At 63.2% G+C, this 19250-nt stretch overlaps 1 non-coding gene across 1 annotated transcript; it reads right to left on the bottom strand.

The window, feature by feature from the left end:
* Positions 1–2692: 2692 nt before the first annotated feature.
* On the bottom strand, positions 2693–2811 carry LOC142874504 (5S ribosomal RNA). Its single transcript, XR_012922260.1, has one exon. It is a non-coding gene; the product is annotated as a 5S ribosomal RNA (ribosomal RNA).
* Positions 2812–19250: the final 16439 nt, after the last annotated feature.

The following is a 19250-nucleotide window of genomic DNA, read 5'->3' as shown; positions in this document are numbered from 1 at the left end:
AGTTTCCTAATCCATCTGTGAGGGTGGCAACTGAAAGAGAATTTTAAAGCTGACAGAATAGGCGAGGAAAGGCATAGGAGATTTCCACACCCAGTAAGGAAGCCTTTCCCGAAATGGAAGAAAGAAACGAGCAAACAGAGACACCGGTAGCCCGCCAGGATCAGAGTCTGCCCCCGAGAGAAAGTACCCTGACCAGGTTCACCCGTGGGTGGGTGGCGAGCTAGCGGCATTCAGAAGAGCGAGGCCCGCAGTCTGTGCAGAAGACACCTGCACTCGGGTGTGTGTGGCGGCACGATTCACAAGCAGCTCCAGATGTTAAGCCAAGGAGAAGCCAGGGAGTTCCCAACGCCCCAGGTGTCCTCAGCCCACGACTGGCTGCTGGGGGAATGCGAAGCCCGGCTCCTTGTCTCAGAGCGGGACAACCAGGAGGTGTGACGTACACCCCGGGGTTCCCAGGAGGATCAGGCTGAAGCTGGGACTTGGCCTGAAAGTGTCCCCTCGCATGGCCACCCCCTTCCCCTACCTGCTCCTCTACTCCTGGTGCCCCTCGATCCAGGAGCCAGACCTTAAAGAGCCACCCGCAAGAGAATCCTGGTCCCAAAGGAGCCTTCTGGGGGACCCGTGCTGAGAGAGGTTGTGGGCATGGCCCGCTGGGGCTCTGCCCGACCCAGGGCTGAGAGATGCCACCTCCCAGCTCTGGGTCCCTGCAGGGGAAGCGTTGGCAAGCACAGGGCCGGTCCTCCAAAGGCCCAGGTGCAGGGAGCCCAGGCCAAGCAGCCTGTGGAAGAAGCCACCCCGGGAACACGACTGCAGGCCACGGCCCTTCCCACCTCCTCCTCCTCCTCCTCCTGCTCCTCCACCCCCCCGACCTCCCACCCCCACCCCCGACATGGCGCAGGGCTCAGAGACACCTCAGACACTTGCTACCCAAAGTGCAAAGGGCATCAGTTGCTCCTCCAAACCCCCCCCCTGCCCAGCAGACCGCGTTGTCCAGCCAGCCCCCGGGCCTCCCTGGGGTGCCCAGCACAAAAGTGCAGACAACCACCGGACCCTCAATCTCAGTTTTCGGATGTTTTTGCCACTCTAAGGACCCGCAGGCCAGCTGGGCCTTCTGGCAGGACAGAGAGCCCCGGAATCCGACGTGGAGAGCTGGGTGTAAGTCCCCACGAGGAGGCGGTCCCCACCTCCGCGGCTCTCCCCTTGCGGGGGGGAAAAGCAGCCACGGGGCCTCAGAGAAGACATCAGGCTGGGCGCCCGCCCCACAGTGGGGGCACGTCCCCCGCAGGCCACTTAGCGACGGCCGCCGGCCGGCGGACGGTTGGGTGGCGCGAGACGCTGCGGCCGCCCTGCTACCGGGTTCCTGGGAGGGCGTCCTGGAACCAGCGTCCACACCAAGCCCTTGGAAGGCCCAGGCGACGGAGGAGCCCCGTCAGGCAGGGGCCGAGGACGGTGACGGCCCGGGCGGGGAGGAGCGTGTCAGGCAGGGGCCGAGGACGGTGACGGCCCGGGCGGGGAGGAGCGTGTCAGGCAGGGGCAGAGGACGGTGACAGGTGACAGGCCGGGCGGGAAGGAGTCAGTCAGGCAGGGGCCGAGGAGCAGACGGGGCTGGGTAAGGGTTAGGGTTAGAGTCAGGGCACAAGTCACAATCGCAAAGACCTGGAAGCGACCCGAGTGCCCATCGACCCACGAGTGCGTAAATGAAATGTGGCGCGTGGACACCACGGAGTGCTATTCAGCTAGGAGGAGCAGCGGTGAGAGGGCACCTCTCGTGGTTCTCCTGGCCAGAGCTGGAACCCGTTCCAGTAAGCCAGGTAGCCCAAGAATGGACACACGAGCACCACGTGCTCGCGCTCACCAGCAAATGGGTACGAACCGACGGACACCCAAGTGGACACAGAGGAATCACCTTCATCGGGTGGGTGTCGGGCGGGTGGGGGGAGGGGATGGGCATACACCTCCATTAGGAATGGGGTGGGTGCGCACCGACTGGGGGATGGGCGCACTTGAGGCTCTGACCCGAGGGGGGAGGCTGGGAGAGGGCAACGTACCCGACCTTAACATTGGTGCCCCCACAATACGCTGGAACAACATCAGAGGTTAATGAATAAGAACACAGGGGGGAGGGGGGCACGGGCAACACATGTCACCTTAATACTTGGACTCCCATCATCTGCTTGAAAAGAGAGAGAAAAGAAAATGCAATCATAGAGATAAGAGACACTTTTTAAACATAATGAATCCGAAGAGAAAAGTAAAAGGAGGCCTGTGGAGCAGGTCTGGGTGTGACTCCGGATCCCCCAACATCAGGTGCCACCACCAAAGATTCCTACGTGTAGCCCATAGAACCCCAAAAGCAACGGGACGAGTTCTGGTCACATACTCCCTCAAAATGACATCCTGGCCTTCTTCTGGAACTCCCTCCCCTCTCAGACTCTCAAGGTTTCCTCCAGCGTGTCGGTTCCCACGGAGCAGACCTTTGGTCTGAGACCTGACAGTCCAGAAGCCACGCATGCTGCCGCGTGACGGCGGTGTCGCGGCTTGGGACAAGAGGAGGCCCCACGGTGCGGGCTGGGGCGCCAGGCACCGCGGCGGGCGCTGAGGGTGGGGGTGACCCCCGCCCCGGGCCGCCGCCTCGCTCCCAGAGAGGGGACAGAACAAGAGGCAAAACAAAAACAAAAACAAAAAAAAAAGAAGCCTACGGCACCCGGTATTCCCAGGCGGTCTCCCATCCAAGTACTAACCAGGCCCGACCCTGCTTAGCTTCCGAGACCAGACGAGATCGGGCGCGTTCAGGGTGGTGTGGCCCTAGACGGCGGAGGGCGCCCCTGCCCCGCTCAAGAAGCCGAGCCTCTCTGCGCTTCCCCGCCGCCTCCTCCCGCCCCAGGCCCCGCGCTGGCGCTGACCCGCACCGGGCAGGCCTGTTGAGTTCACCGGCCGGGTCCGGCGGGCTCCGAGGGACGGGGGTGACAGGCGGGGCGGGGCGGGGCGGGCAGGGAGCGGCGGGCCGGGGTGGGGGGCTGTCTCTCTATACACACACACACACACACACACACACTCACACTCACACTCACTCACTCACACTCACACAAGATGCGCCTCCACGGCTGGACTCGCCAAGGTGGAGACCTTCCAGCCCCCTTCCTCTCCTCGCCTGGCCCACCCCCAGCTCGTGGCCGCCCCCGCCGCCGCCGCCCCCGCCGCCGCCGATTGCGCACGCGCGGGTCGCCCGCCCTTTGACCCCAGGCAGTGGCCGCCCTCCCCGACAACCCCTTTCAGCTGCGCCCCCCACCCTGTGGGTGGGCTGCCGCCTATTCCCCCGGGCCCACTCACCCACGGTAGATGGGCAGTGAGGGTGTTTTGTGGATCCTGCTGTGACCAGTAACCCACGGGAGATGGGCAGTGAGGGTGCTGTGTGGATCTGGCTGTGTCCACTCAACCACAAGAGACGGGCAGGCAGGTTGCAGTGTGGATCTGGCTGTGTCCACTCACCCACGGGAGACGGGCAGGCAAGGCGCAGTGTGGATATGGATGTGTCCACTCACTCACGGGAGACGGGCAGTGAGTGGACAGTGTGGATCTGGCTGTGTCCACTCATCCACGGGTGACGGGCAGGCAGGGAACAGTTTGGAATTGGCTGTGTCCACATTCCCACGGGAGACCTGCAGTGACTGCGCAGTGTGGATCCTGCTATGTCCACTCACCCACGGGAGATGGGCAGGCAGGGCACAGTGTGGATCTGGCTGTGTCCACTCACCCACAGGAGACGGATAGAGAGAATGCTTTGTGGATCTGGCTATGTCCACTGACCCACGGCAGACGGGCAGGCAGGGCGCAGTGCGGATCTGGCTGTGTCCACTAACCCACGGGAGACGTGCAGGCAATGTGCAGTGTGGATTTGGCTGTGTCCATTCACACACAGGAGACGGACAGAGAGGGTGCTGTGTGAATCTGGCTATGTCCACTGACCAACGGAAGACGGGCATGCAGAACACAGTGTGGATCTGGCTGTGTCCACACAGCCACGGGAGACGGGCAGTGAGGGCTCAGTGTGGATCTGGCTGTGTACACTCACTCACGGGAGACGAGCAGTGAGAGCTCAGTGTGGATCAGGCTGTGACCACTCACCTACGGGAGACGGGCAGAGAGGGTGCTGTGTGGATTTGGCTATGTCCACTGACCCACGGGAGACGGGCAGGCAAGGCGCAGTGTAGATCTGGCTGTGTCCACTGACCCACGGCAGAAGGGCAGGCAAGGCGCAGTGTGGATCTGGCTGTGTCCACTCACAAATGGGAGACGGGCAGGCAAGGAACAGTGAGGATCTGGCTGTGTCCACTCACCCACGATAGACGGGCAGAGAGGGTGCTGTGTGGACATGGCTGTGTCCACTCACCCACGGCAGACGGGCAGGCAGGGCACAGTGCGGATCTGGCTGTGTCCACTCACCAACGGGAGTCGGGCAGGCAAGGTGCAGTGTGGATCTGGCTGCGTCCACTCACCCACGGCACGGGCAGGCAGGGTGCTGTGCGGAATTGGCTATGTGCACTCACACACAGGAGACAGGCAGGCAAGGCGCAGTGTGGATCTGGCTGTGTCCAGTCACCCACGGGAGACGGCCAGAGAGGGTGCTGTGTGGATCTGGGTATGTCCACTCACCCACGGGAGATGGGCAGGCAGGGCGCAGTGCGGATCAGGCTGTGTCCACTCACCCACGGCAGACGGGAAGGCAGGGCGCAGTGCGGATCTGGCTATGTCCACTCACCCACGGGAGACGGGCAGGAAAGGCACAGTGTGAATCTGGCTGTGTCCACTCACACACGGGAGACGGGCAGAGAGGGTCCTGTGTGGATCTGGATATGTCCACTGACCCACGGCAGATGGGCAGGCAGTTCGCAGTGTGGATCTGGCTGTGTCCACTCACCCACGGCAGACGGGCAGGCAGGGCGCATTGCGGATCTGGCTGTGTCCACTCACCAATGGGAGAGGGGCCGGCAAGGCGCAGTGCGGATCTGGCTGTGTCCACTCACCCACGGCAGACGGTCAGGCAGGGCGCAGTGCGGATCTGGCTGTGTCCACTCACCCACTGGAGACGGGTAGGCAAGGCGCAGTGTGGATCTGGCTGTGTCCACTCACCCACGGGAGACGGGAAGAGAGGGTGCTGTGTGGATATGGCTATGTCCACTGACCCACAGCAGACGGGCAGGCAGGGCACAGTGCGGATCTGGCTGTGTCCACTCACCCACGGCAGACGGGCAGGCAGGGCGCAGTGCGGATCTGGCTGTGTCCACTCACCCTCGGGAGACGGGCAGAGAGGGTGCTGTGTGGATCTGGCTATGTCCACTGACCCACGGCAGACGGGCAGAGAGGGTGCTGTTTGGATCTGGCTATGTCCACAGACCCACGGCAGACGGGCAGGCAGGGCGCAGTGCGGATCTGGCTGTGTCCACTCACCCACGGGAGACGGGCAGGCAATGTGCAGTGTGGATTTGGCTGTGTCCATTCACACACAGGAGTCGGACAAGAGGGTGCTGTGTGAATCTGGCTATGTCCACTGACCAACGGAAGACGGGCATGCAGAACACAGTGTGGATCTGGCTGTGTCCACACAGCCACGGGAGACGGGCAGTGAGGGCTCAGTGTGGATCTGGCTGTGTACACTCACTCACGGGAGACGAGCAGTGAGAGCTCAGTGTGGATCTGGCTGTGACCACTCACCTACGGTAGACGGGCAGAGAGGGTGCTGTGTGGATTTGGCTATGTCCACTGACCCACCGCAGACGGGTATGCAGGGCGCAGTGCAGATCTGGCTGTGTCCACTCACCCACGGGAGACGGGCAGGCAAGGCGCAGTGTGGATCTGGCTGTGTCCACTGACCCACGGCAGAAGGGCAGGCAAGGCGCAGTGTGGATCTGGCTGTGTCCACTCACAAATGGGAGACGGGCAGGCAAGGAACAGTGAGGATCTGGCTGTGTCCACTCACCCATGATAGACGGGCAGAGAGGGTGCTGTGTGGACATGGCTGTGTCCACTCACCCATGGCAGACGGGCAGGCAGGGCACAGTGCGGATCTGGCTGTGTCCACTCACCAACGGGAGTGGGGCAGGCAAGGCGCAGTGTGGATCTGGCTGCGTCCACTCACCCACGGCAGACGGGCAGGCAGGGTGCTGTGCGGAACTGGCTGTGTGCACTCACCCACAGGAGACAGGCAGTCAAGGCGCAGTGTGGATCTGGCTGTGTCCAGTCACCCACGGGAGACGGCCAGAGAGGGTGCTGTGTGGATCTGGGTATGTCCACTCACCCACGGCAGATGGGCAGGCAGGGCGCAGTGCGGATCAGGCTGTGTCCACTCACCCACGGGAGACGGGCAGGCAAGGCGCAATGTGGTTCTGGCTGTGTCCACTCACCCACGGCAGACGGGCAGAGAGGGTGCTGTGTGGATCTGGCTATGTCCACTGACCCACGGCAGACGGGCAGGCAGGGCGCAGTGCGGATCTGGCTGTGTCCACTCACCCACGGGAGACGGGCAGAGAGGGTGCAGTGTGGATCTCGCTGTGTCCTCTCACCCTCGGTAGACGGGCAGAGAGGGTGCTGTGTGGATCTGGCTATGTCCACTGACCCACGGCAGACGGGCAGGAAGGGCGCAGTGCGGATCTGGCTGTGTCCACTCACCCTCGACAGGCGGGTAGGCAGGATGCAGTGCGGATCTGGCTGTGTCCACTCACCCACGGGAGACGGGCAGGCAAGTCGTAGTGTGGATCTGGTTGTGTCCACTCACCCATGGGAGATGGGCAGGCAGGGCGCAGTGTGGATCTGGCTGTCTACACTGAACCACGGGAGACGGGCAGGCAGGGGGCAGTGCGGATCTGGCTGTGTCCACTCACCCACGGGAGACGGGCAGGCAGGGCGCAGTGTGGATCTGGCTGTCTACACTCACCCACGGGAGACGGGCAGGCAGGGGGAAGTGCGGATCAGGCTGTGTCCACTCAGCCACGGCAGACGGGAAGGCAGGGCGCAGTGCGGATCTGGCGATGTCCACTCACCCACGGGAGACGGGCTGGAAAGGCACAGTGTGGATCTGGCTGTGTCAACTCATACACGGGAGACGGGCACAGAGGGTGCTGTGTGGATCTGGATATGTCCACTGACCCACGGCAGAGGGGCAGGCAGATTGCAGTGCGGATCTGGCTGTGTCGACTCACCCACGGCAGACGGGTAGGCAGGGCGCATTGCGGATCTGGCTGTGTCCACTCACCAATGGGAGAGGGGCAGGCAAGGCGCAGTGTGGATCTGGCTGTGTCCACTCACCCACGGGAGACGGGCAGATAGGGTGCTGTGTGGATCTGGCTATGTCCACTGACCCACGGCAGACGGGCAGGCAGGGCGCATTGCGGATCTGGCTGTGTCTACTTGGGGATCTTGCTGTGTCCACTCACCAATGGGAGACGGGCAGGCAAGGCGCAGTGTGGATCTGGCTGTGTCCACTGACCCACGGCAGATGGGCAGGCAAGTCGCAGTGCGGATCTGGCTGTGTCCACTCACGCAAGGCAGACGGGCAGACAGGGCGCAGTGCGGATCTGGCTGTGTCCACTCACCCACGGAGGCGGGAAGGCAAGGCGCAGTGTGGATCTGGCTGCGTCCACTCACTCACGGGAGACGAGCAGTGAGAGCTCAGTGTGGATTAGGCTGTGTCCACTCCCTCTCGGGAGACGGGCAGTGAGGGCTCAGTGTGGATCTGGCTGTGTCCACTCATTCACGGGAGACGGGCAGTGAGTGCGCAGTGTGGATCTGGCTGTGTCCACTCATCCACGGGTGACAGGCAGGCAGGGCACAGTGGGAATTGGCTGTGTTCACACTCCCACGGGAGACGGGCAGTGAGTGCGCAGTGTGGATCTGGCTATGTCCACTAACCACGGGAGATGGGCAGGCAGGGCACAGTGTGGATCTGGCTGTGTCCACTCACTCACGGGAGACGGGCAGTAAGGGCGCAGTGTGGATCTGGCTGTTTCCACTCACCCAAGGGAGACCGGCAGTGAGGGCAAAGTGTGTATCTGGCTGTGTCCACTCACCCAAGGGAGACGGGCAGTGAGGGCGCCGTGTGGATCTGGCTGTGTCCACACACCCACGGTAGATGAGCAGAGAGGGTGCTGTGTGGATCTGGCTATGTCCACTCACCCACGGGAGACGGGCAGGCAGGGCACAGTGTGGATATGGCTGTGTCCACACTCCCACGGGAGACGGGCAGTGAGGGCGCAGTGTGGATCTGGCTGTGTCCACTCACCCACGGCAGACGGGCAGACAGGGCGCTGTGAGGATCTGGCTGTGTCCACTCACCCACAGGAGACGGACAGGCAAGGCGCAGTGTGGATCTGGCTGTGTCCACTCACCCACGGGAGACGGCCAGAGAGGGTGATGTGTGGATCTGGCTATGTCCACTCACCCACGGGAGACGGGCAGGCAGGGAACAGTGTGGATCTGGCTCTGTCCACACTCCATGGGAGATGGGCATTTGGGCACAGTGTGGTTCTGGCTGTGTCCACTCACCCATGGCAGACCGGCAGGCAGGGCGCTGTGAGGATCTGGCTGTGTCCTCTCACCAACGGGAGACGGGCAGGTAAGGCGCAGTGTGGATCTGGCTGTGTCCACTCACTCACGGGAGATGGACAGAGAGGATGTTTTGTGGATCTGGCTATGTCCACTGACCCACGGCAGATGGGCAGGCAGGGCGCTGTGCGGATCTGGCTGTGTCCACTCACCCACGGCAGAAGGGCAGGCAGGGCACAGTGTGGATCTGGCTGGGTCCACTCACCCACGGGAGATGGCCAGAGAGGGTGCTGTGTGGATCTGGCTATGTCCACTCACCCATGGGAGACGGGCACAGAGGGGGCTGTGTGGATCTGGCTATGTCCACTGACCCACGGCAGACGGGCAGGCAGGGCGCAGTGCGGATCTTGCTGTGTCCACTCACCCACGGCAGACAGTCAGGCAGGGCGCAGTGCAGATCTGGCTGTGTCCACTCACCCACGGGAGACGGACAGGCAAGGCGCAGTGCGGATCTGGCTGTGTCCACTCACCCACGGGAGACGGGCAGGCAGGGGGCAGTGCGGATCTGGCTGTGTCCACTCACCCACGGGAGATGGGCAGGCAAGGTGCAGTGCGGATCTGGCTGTGTCCACTCACCCACGGGAGATGGGCAGGCAAGGCGCAGTGTGGATCTGGCTGTGTACACTGACCCACGGCAGTCGGGCAGGCAAGGCGCAGTGTGGATCTGGCTGTGTCCACTGACCCACGGCAGTCGGGCAGGCAGGGCGCAGTGCGGATCTGGCTGTGTCCACTCACCCACGGGAGACGGGCAGAGAGGGTGCTGTGTGGATCTGGCTATGTCCACTGACCCACGGCAGACGGGCAGGTAGGGCGCAGTGCGGATCTTGCTGTGTTCACTGACCCACGGCAGACGTTCAGGCAGGGCACAGTGCGGATCTGGCTGTGTCCACTCACCCACGGCAGACGGGGAGGCAAGGCGCAGTGCGGATCTGGCTGTGTCCACTCACCCATGGGAGACGGGCAAGCAAGGCGCAGTGTGGATCTGGCTGTGTCCACTCACCCACAGGAGATGGGCAGAGAGTGTGCTGTGTGGATCTGGCTATGTCCACTGACCCACGGCAGACGGGCAGGCAGGGCGCAGTGCGGATCTGGCTGTGTCCACTCACCCACGGGAGACGGGCAGGCAAGGCGCAGTGTGGATCTGGCTGTGTCCACTCACCCACGGGAGACGGGCACTGAGGGTGCTGTGTGGATCCTGCTGTGACCACTCACCCACGGGAGATGGGCAGTGAGGGTGCTGTGTGGATCTGGCTGTGTCCACTCAACCACAATAGACGGGCAGGCAGGGTGCAGTGCGGATCTGGCTGTGTCCACTCACCCACGGGAGTCGGGCAGGCAAGGCTCAGTGTGGATCTGGCTGTGTCCACTCACCCACGGGAGACGGGCAGTGAGCCTGCTGTGTGGATCTGGCTATGTCCACTCACCCACGGGAGATGGGCAGGCAGGGCACAGTGTGGATCTTGCTGTGACCACACTACCACGGGAGATGGGCAGTGAAGGCACAGTGTGAATCTGGCTATGTCCACTGACCCACGGGAGACGGGCAGGCAGGGAACAGTGAGGATATAGCAGTGTCCATTCACCCATGGCAGACGGGCAGGCATCACACAGAGCGGATCTGGCTGTGTCCACTCACCCATGGGAGACGGGCAAGCAGGGCGCAGTGCGGATCTGGCTGTGTCCACACTCACACGGGAGACGGGCAGTGAGGGCGCAGTGTGGATCTGGCTGTGTCCACTCACCCACAAGAGACGGGCAGTGAGGGCTCAGTGTGGATCTGGCTGTGTCCACTCACTCACGGGAGACGGGCAGTGAGGGCTCAGTGTGGATCTGGCTGTGTCCACTCACTCACGGGAGACGGGCAGTGAGTGGACAGTGTGGATCTGGCTGTGTCCACTCATCCACGGGTGACGGGCAGGCAGGGAACAGTTTGGAATTGGCTGTGTCCACATTCCCACGGGAGACCTGCAATGAGTGCGCAGTGTGGATCCTGCTATGTCCACTCACCCACGGGAGATGGGCAGGCAGGTCACAGTGTGGATCTGGCTGTGTCCACTCACCCACAGGAGACGGATAGAGAGAATGCTGTGTGGATCTGGCTATGTCCACTGACCCACGGCAGACGGGCAGGCAGGGCGCAGTGCGGATCTAGTTGTGTCCACTCACCCACAGCAGACGGGCAGGCAGGGCGCAGTGCGGATCTGGCTGTGTCCACTCACCCACGGGAGACGGGCAGGCAATGTGCAGTGTGGATTTGGCTGTGTCCATTCACACACAGGAGACGGGCATAGAGGGTGCTGTGTGAATCTGGCTATGTCCACTGACCCACGGAAGACGGGCAGGCAGAACACAGTGTGGATCTGGCTGTGTCCACACACCCACGGGAGACGGGCAGTGAGGGCGCAGTGTGGATCTGTCTGTGTCCACTCACCCATGGGAGACGGGCAGTGAGGGCTCAGTGTGGATCTGGCTGTGTCCACTCACTCACGGGAGACGAGCAGTGAGAGCTCAGTGTGGATCTGGCTGTGACCACTCACCTACGAGAGACGGGCAAAGAGGGTGCTGTGTGGATTTGGCTATGTCCACTGACCCACGGCAGATCAGTATGCTGGGCGCAGTGCGCATCTGGCTGTGTCCACTCACCCACGGCAGACGGGCAGGCAGTGTGCAGTGCGGACCTAGCTGTGTCCACTCACCCACGGGCGACGGGCAGGCAAGGCGCACTGTGGGTCTGACTGTGTCCATTAACCCACGGGAGACGGGCAGAGAGGGTGCTGTGTGGATATGGCTATGTCCACTGACCCACAGCAGACGGGCAGGCAGGGCGCAGTGCGGCTCTGGCTGTGTCCACTCACCCATGGCAGACGGGCAGTCAAGGCTCAGTGTGGATCTGGCTGTGTCCACTCACCCACGGGAGACGGGCAGAGAGGGTGCTATGTTGATCTGGCTATGTCCACTGACCCACGGAACAAGGCCAGGCAGGGCGCAGTGCGGATCTGGCTGTGTCCACTCACCCACGGCAGACGGGCAGGCAGGGCGCAGTGCGGATCTGGCTGTGTCCACTCACCCACGGGAGACGGGCAGGCAACTCGCACTGTGGATCTGGCTGTGTCCACTCACACACGGGAGACGGCCAGAGAGGGTTTTGTGTGAATCTGGCTATGTCCACTGACCCACGACCGACAGGCAGGCAGGGCGCAGTGCGGATCCGGCTGTGTCCACTCACCCACGGCAGACGGGCAGGCAGTGCGCAGTGCGGATCTGGCTGTGTCCACTCACCCACGGGAGACGGGCAGGCAAGGCGCAGTGTGGATCTGGCTGTGTCCACTCACCCACGGGAGACGGGCAGAGAGGGTGCTGTGTGCATCTGGCTATGTCCACTGACCCACGGCAGACGGGCAGGCAGGGCACAGTACGGATCTGGCTGTGTCCACTCACCCACGGCAGATGGTCAGGCAGGGCGCAGTGCGGATCTGGCTGTGTCCACTCACACACGGGAGAAGGGCAGGCAGGCGCAGTGCGGATCTGGCTGTGTCCACTCACCCACGGGAGACGGGCAGGCAAGGCGCAGTGTTGATCTGGCTGTGTCCACTCACCCACGGGAGACGGGCAGAGAGGGTGCTGTGTGGATCTGGCTATGTCCACTGACCCACGGCAGAAGGGCAGGCAGTGCGCAGTGCGGAATTGGCTGTGTCCACTCACCCACGGCAGACGGTCAGGCAGGGTGCAGTGCGGATCTGGCTGTGTCCACTCACCCATGGCATACGGGCAGGCAGGGCGCAGTGCGGATCTGGCTGTGTGCACTCACCCACGGGAGACTTACAGGCAAGGCACAGTGTGGATTTGGCTGTGTCCATTCACCCACAGGAGACGGGCAGAGAGGGTGCTCTGTGGATCTGGCTATGTCCACTGACCCACGGAAGACGGGCAGGCAGGGCACAGTGTGGATCTGTCTGTGTCCACTCACCCGCGGGAGATGGGCAGTGAGGGCTCAGTGTGGATCTGGCTGTTTCCACTCACTCACGGGAGACGAGCAGTGAGAGCTCAGTGTGGATCTGGGTGTGTCCACTCACTCACGGGAGACGGGCAGTGAGGGCTCAGTGTGGATCTGTCTGTGTCCACTCACTCACGGGAGACAGGCAGTGAGTGCACAGTGTGGATCTGGCTGTGTCCACTCATCCACGGGTGACGGGCAGGCAGGGAAGAGTTTGGAATTGTCTGTGTCCACTCTCCCACGCAGACAGGCAGGCAGGGTGCAGTGCGGATCTGGCTGTGTCCACTCACCCACGGGAGACGGGCAGGCAAGGCGCAATGTGGTTCTGGCTGTGTCCACTCACCCACGGCAGACGGGCAGAGAGGGTGCTGTGTGGATCTGGCTATGTCCACTGACCCACTGCAGACGGGCAGGCAGGGCGCAGTGCGGATCTGGCTGTGTCCACTCACCCACGGGAGACGGTTAGAGAGGGTGCTGTGTGGATCTGGCTGTGTCCTCTCACCCTCGGGAGACGGGCAGATAGGGTGCTGTGTGGATCTGGCTATGTCCACTGACCCACGGTAGACGGGCAGGAAGGGCGCAGTGCGGATCTGGCTGTGTCCACTCACCCTCGACAGGCGGGTAGGCAGGATGCAGTGCGGATCTGGCTGTGTCCACTCACCCACGGGAGACGGGCAGGCAAGTCGTAGTGTGGATCTGGCTGTGTCCACTCACCCACGGGAGACGGCCAGAGAGGGTGCTGTGTGAATCTGGCTATGTCCACTGACCCACGGTAGACGGGCAGGCAGGGCGCAGTGCGGATCTGGCTGTGTCCACTCACCCACGGCAGACGGGCAGGCAGTGCGCAGTGCGGATCTGGCTGTGTCCACTCACCCACGGGAGACGGGCAGGCAAGGCGCAGTGTGGATCTGGCTGTGTCCACTCAACCACGGGAGACGGGCAGAGAGTGTGCTGTGTGCATCTGGCTATGTCCACTGACACACGGCAGACGGGCAGGCAGGGCGCAGTGCGGATCTGGCTGTGTCCACTCACCCACGGCAGACGGTCAGGCAGGGCGCAGTGCGGATCTGGTTGTGTCCACTCACCCACGGGAGATGGGCAGGCAGGGCGCAGTGTGGATCTGGCTGTCTACACTGAACCACGGGAGACGGGCAGGCAGGGGGCAGTGCGGATCTGGCTGTGTCCACTCACCCACGGGAGACGGGCAGGCAGGGCGCAGTGTGAATATGGCTGTCTACACTCACCCACGGGAGACGGGCAGGCAGTGGGAAGTGCGGATCAGGCTGTGTCCACTCAGCCACGGCAGACGGGAAGGCAGGGCGCAGTGCGGATCTGGCTATGTCCACTCACCCACGGGAGACAGGCAGGAAAGGTACAGTGTGGATCTGGCTGTGTCAACTCATACACGGAAGACGGGCACAGAGGGTGCTGTGTGGATCTGGATATGTCCACTGACCCACGGCAGAGGGGCAGGCAGATCGCAGTGCGGATCTGGCTGTGTCGACTCACCCACGGCAGACGGGTAGGCAGGGCGCATTGTGGATCTGGCTGTGTCCACTCACCAATGGGAGAGGGGCAGGCAAGGCGCAGTGTGGATCTGGCTGTGTCCACTCACCCACGGGAGACGGGCAGATAGGGTGCTGTGTGGATCTGGCTATGTCCACTGACCCACGGCAGACGGGCAGGCAGGGCGCATTGCGGATCTGGCTGTGTCCACTTGGGGATCTTGCTGTGTCCACTCACCAATGGGAGACGGGCAGGGAAGGCGCAGTGTGGATCTGGCTGTGTCCACTGACCCACGGCAGACGGGCAGGCAAGTTGCAGTGCGGATATGGCTGTGTCCACTCACGCAAGGCAGACGGGCAGACAGGGCGCAGTGCGGATCTGGCTGTGTCCACTCACCCACGGGAGACGGGAAGGCAAGGCGCAGTGTGGATCTGGCTGTGTCCACTCACCCACGGGAGACCGGCAGAGAGGGTGCTATGTGGATCTGGCTATGTCCACTGACCCACGGCACAAGGGCAGGCAGGGCGCAGTGCGAATCTGGCTGTGTCCACTCACCCACGGGAGACGGGCAGGCAAGGTGCAGTGTGCATCTGGCTGTGTCCACTCACCCACGGGAGACGTACAGAGAGGGTGCTGTGTGGATCTGGCTATGTCCACTGACCCACGGCAGACGGGAAGACAGGGCGCAGTGCGGATCTGGCTGTGTCCACTCACCCACGGGAGACGGGCAGGCAGGGCACAGTGCGGATCTTGCTGTGTCCACGCATCCACGGGAGATGGGCAGGCAAGGCGCAGTGTGGATCTGGCTGTGTCCACTCACCCACCAGAGACGGGCAGAGAGGGTGCTGTGTGGATCTGGCTATGTCCACGGACCAACGGCAGACGGGCAGGCAGGGCGCAGTGCGGATCTGGCTGTGTCCACTCACCCACGGCAGACGGGCAGGCAGGGCGCAGTGCGGAGCTGGCTGTGTCCTCTCACCCACGGCAGACGGTCAGGCATTGCACAGTGCGGATCTGACTGTGTCCACTCACCCACGGGAGACGGGCATGCAGGGCGCAGTGCGGATCTCGCTGTGTCCATTCACCCATGGGAGACGCGCAGGCAGGGCGCAGTGCGGATCTGGCTGTTTCCACTCACCCACGAGAGACGGGCAGGCAAGGCGCAGTGTGGATCAGGCTGTGTCCACTCACCCACGGGAGACGGGCAGAGAGGGTGCTGTTTGGATCTGGCTATGTCCACTGACCCACGGCAGACGGGGAGGCAGGGCGCAGTGCGGATCTGGCTGTGTCCAATCACCCACGGCACACGGGCAGGCAGGGCGCAGTGCGGATCTGATTGTGTCCACTCACCCACGGCAGACGGTCAGGCAGGGCGCAGTGCGTATCTGGCTGTGTCCACTCACCCATGGGAGACGGGCAGGCAGGGCGCAGTTCGGATCTGGCTGTGTTCACTCACCCAGGGGAGACGGGCAGGCAAGGCGCAGTGTGGATCTGGCTGTGTCCACTCACCCACGGTAGACGGGCAGAGAGGGTGCTGTGCGGATCTGGCTGTGTCAACTGACCCACGGCAGACGGGCAGGAAGGGCGCAGTGCGGATCTGGCTGTGTCCACTCACCCTCGACAGGCGGGTAGGCAGGATGCAGTGCGGATCTGGCTGTGTCCACTCACCAACGGGAGACGGGCAGGCAAGTCGTAGTGTGGATCTGGCTGTGTCCACTCACCCACGGGAGACGGCCAGAGAGGGTGCTGTGTGAATCTGGCTATGTCCACTGACCCACGGTAGACGGGCAGGCAGGGCGCAGTGCGGATCTGGCTGTGTCCACTCACCCACGGCAGACGGGCAGGCAGTGCGCAGTGCGGATCTGGCTGTGTCCACTCACCCACGGGAGACGGGCAGGCAAGGCGCAGTGTGGATCTGGCTGTGTCCACTCAACCACGGGAGACGGGCAGAGAGTGTGCTGTGTGCATCTGGCTATGTCCACTGACACACGGCAGACGGGCAGGCAGGGCACAGTGCGGATCTGGCTGTGTCCACTCACCCACGGCAGACGGTCAGGCAGGGCGCAGTGCGGATCTGGTTGTGTCCACTCACCCATGGGAGATGGGCAGGCAGGGCGCAGTGTGGATCTGGCTGTCTACACTGAACCACGGGAGACGGGCAGGCAGGGGGCAGTGCGGATCTGGCTGTGTCCACTCACCCACGGGAGACGGGCAGGCAGGGCGCAGTGTGGATCTGGCTGTCTACACTCACCCACGGGAGACGGGCAGGCAGGGGGAAGTGCGGATCAGGCTGTGTCCACTCAGCCACGGCAGACGGGAAGGCAGGGCGCAGTGCGGATCTGGCGATGTCCACTCACCCACGGGAGACGGGCTGGAAAGGCACAGTGTGGATCTGGCTGTGTCAACTCATACACGGGAGACGGGCACAGAGGGTGCTGTGTGGATCTGGATATGTCCACTGACCCACGGCAGAGGGGCAGGCAGATCGCAGTGCGGATCTGGCTGTGTCGACTCACCCACGGCAGACGGGTAGGCAGGGCGCATTGCGGATCTGGCTGTGTCCACTCACCAATGGGAGAGGGGCAGGCAAGGCGCAGTGTGGATCTGGCTGTGTCCACTCACCCACGGGAGACGGGCAGATAGGGTGCTGTGTGGATCTGGCTATGTCCACTGACCCACGGCAGACGGGCAGGCAGGGCGCATTGCGGATCTGGCTGTGTCCATTTGGGGATCTTGCTGTGTCCACTCACCAATGGGAGACGGGCAGGCAAGGCGCAGTGTGGATCTGGCTGTGTCCACTGACCCAAGGCAGACGGGCAGGCAAGTCGCAGTGCGGATCTGGCTGTGTCCACTCACGTAAGGCAGACGGGCAGACAGGGCGCAGTGCGGATCTGGCTGTGTCCACTCACCCACGGGAGACGGGAAGGCAAGGCGCAGTGTGGATCTGGCTGTGTCCACTCACCCACGGGAGACCGGCAGAGAGGGTGCTATGTGGATCTGGCTATGTCCACTGACCCACGGCACAAGGGTAGGCAGGGCGCAGTGCGAATCTGGCTGTGTCCACTCACCCACGGGAGACGGGCAGGCAAGGTGCAGTGTGCATCTGGCTGTGTCCACTCACCCACGGGAGATGTGCAGAGAGGGTGCTGTGTGGATCTGGCTATGTCCACTGACCCACGGCAGACGGGAAGACAGGGCGCAGTGCGGATCTGGCTGTGTCCACTCATCCACGGGAGACGGGCAGGCAGGGCACAGTGCGGATCTGGCTGTGTCCACGCATCCACGGGAGATGGGCAGGCAAGGCGCAGTGTGGATCTGGCTGTGTCCACTCACCCACCAGAGACGGGCAGAGAGGGTGCTGTGTGGATCTGGCTATGTCCACGGACCAACGGCAGACGGGCAGGCAGGGCGCAGTGCGGATCTGGCTGTGTCCACTCACCCACGGCAGACGGGCAGGCAGGGCGCAGTGCGGAGCTGGCTGTGTCCTCTCACCCACGGCAGACGGTCAGGCATTGCACAGTGCGGATCTGACTGTGTCCACTCACCCACGGGAGACGGGCATGCAGGGCGCATTGCGGATCTCGCTGTGTCCATTCACCCACGGGAGACGCGCAGGCAGGGCGCAGTGCGGATCTGGCTGTTTCCACTCACCCACGAGAGACGGGCAGGCAAGGCGCAGTGTGGATCAGGCTGTGTCCACTCACCCACGGGAGACGGGCAGAGAGGGTGCTGTTTGGATCTGGCTATGTCCACTGACCCACGGCAGACGGGGAGGCAGGGCGCAGTGCGGATCTGGCTGTGTCCAATCACCCACGGCACACGGGCAGGCAGGGCGCAGTGCGGATCTGACTGTGTCCACTCACCCAAGGCAGACGGTCAGGCAGGGCGCAGTGCGTATCTGGCTGTGTCCACTCACCCATGGGAGACGGGCAGGCAGGGCGCAGTTCGGATCTGGCTGTGTTCACTCACCCAGGGGAGACGGGCAGGCAAGGCGGAGTGTGGATCTGGCTGTGTCCACTCACCCACGGGAGACGGGCAGAGAGTGTGCTGTGCGGATCTGGCTGTGTCCACTGATCCACGGTAGACGGGCAGGCAGGGCGCAGTGCAGATCTAGCTGTGTACACTTACCCACGGGAGGCGGTCAGGCAAGGCGCAGTGTGGATCTGGCTGTGTCCACTCACCCACAGGAGACGGGCAGAGAGGGTGCTGTGTGGATCTGGCTATGTCCACTGACCCACGGCAGACAGGGAGGCAAGGCGCAGTATGGATCTGGCTGTGTCCACTACACACGGGAGATGGGCAGAGAGGGTGATGTGTGGATCTGGCCATGTCCACTGACCCACGGCAGACGGGCAGGCAGGGCGCAGGGCGGATCTGGCTGTGTCGACTCACCTACGGGAGACGGACAGAGAGGGTGCTGTGTGGATCTGGCTATGTCCACTGACCTTCGGCAGTCGGGCAGGCAGGGCGCAGTGCGGATCTGGCTGTGTCCACTCACCCACGGCAGACGGTCAGGCAGGGCGCAGTGTGGATCTGGCTGTGTCCACTCACCCATTGGAGACGGGTAGGCAAGGCGCAGTGTGGATCTGGCTGTGTCCACTCACCCACGGGAGACGGGAAGAGAGGGTGCTGTGTGGATATGGCTATGTCCACTGACCCACTGCAGACGGGCAGGCAGGGCGCAGTGCGGATCTGGCTGTGTCCACTCACCCACGGCAGACGGGCAGGCAGGGCGCAGTGCGGATCTGGCTGTGTCCACTCACCCACGGCAGACGGGCAGGCAGGGCGCAGTGCGGATCTGGCTGTGTCCACTCACCCACGTGAGACGGGCAGAGAGGGTGCTGTGTGGATCTGGCTGTGTCCTCTCACCCTCGGGAGACGGGCAGAGAGGGTGCTGTGTGGATCTGGCTATGTCCACTGACCCACGGCAGACGGGCAGAGAGGGTGCTGTTTGGATCTGGCTATGTCCACTGACCCACGGCAGACGGGCAGGCAGGGCGCAGTGCGGATCTGGCTGTGTCCACTCACCCACGGGAGACGGGCAGGCAATGTGCAGTGTGGATTTGGCTGTGTCCATTCACACACAGGAGTCGGACAAAGAGGGTGCTGTGTGAATCTGGCTATGTCCACTGACCAACGGAAGACGGGCATG

The sequence above is a fragment of the Microcebus murinus genome, chromosome 12 (assembly GCF_040939455.1).
Source record: "Microcebus murinus isolate Inina chromosome 12, M.murinus_Inina_mat1.0, whole genome shotgun sequence".
NCBI lineage: Eukaryota > Metazoa > Chordata > Mammalia > Primates > Cheirogaleidae > Microcebus > Microcebus murinus.
The sequence above is the reverse complement of the archived record's forward strand: the minus strand, read 5'-3'. Positions and strand labels throughout refer to the sequence as shown.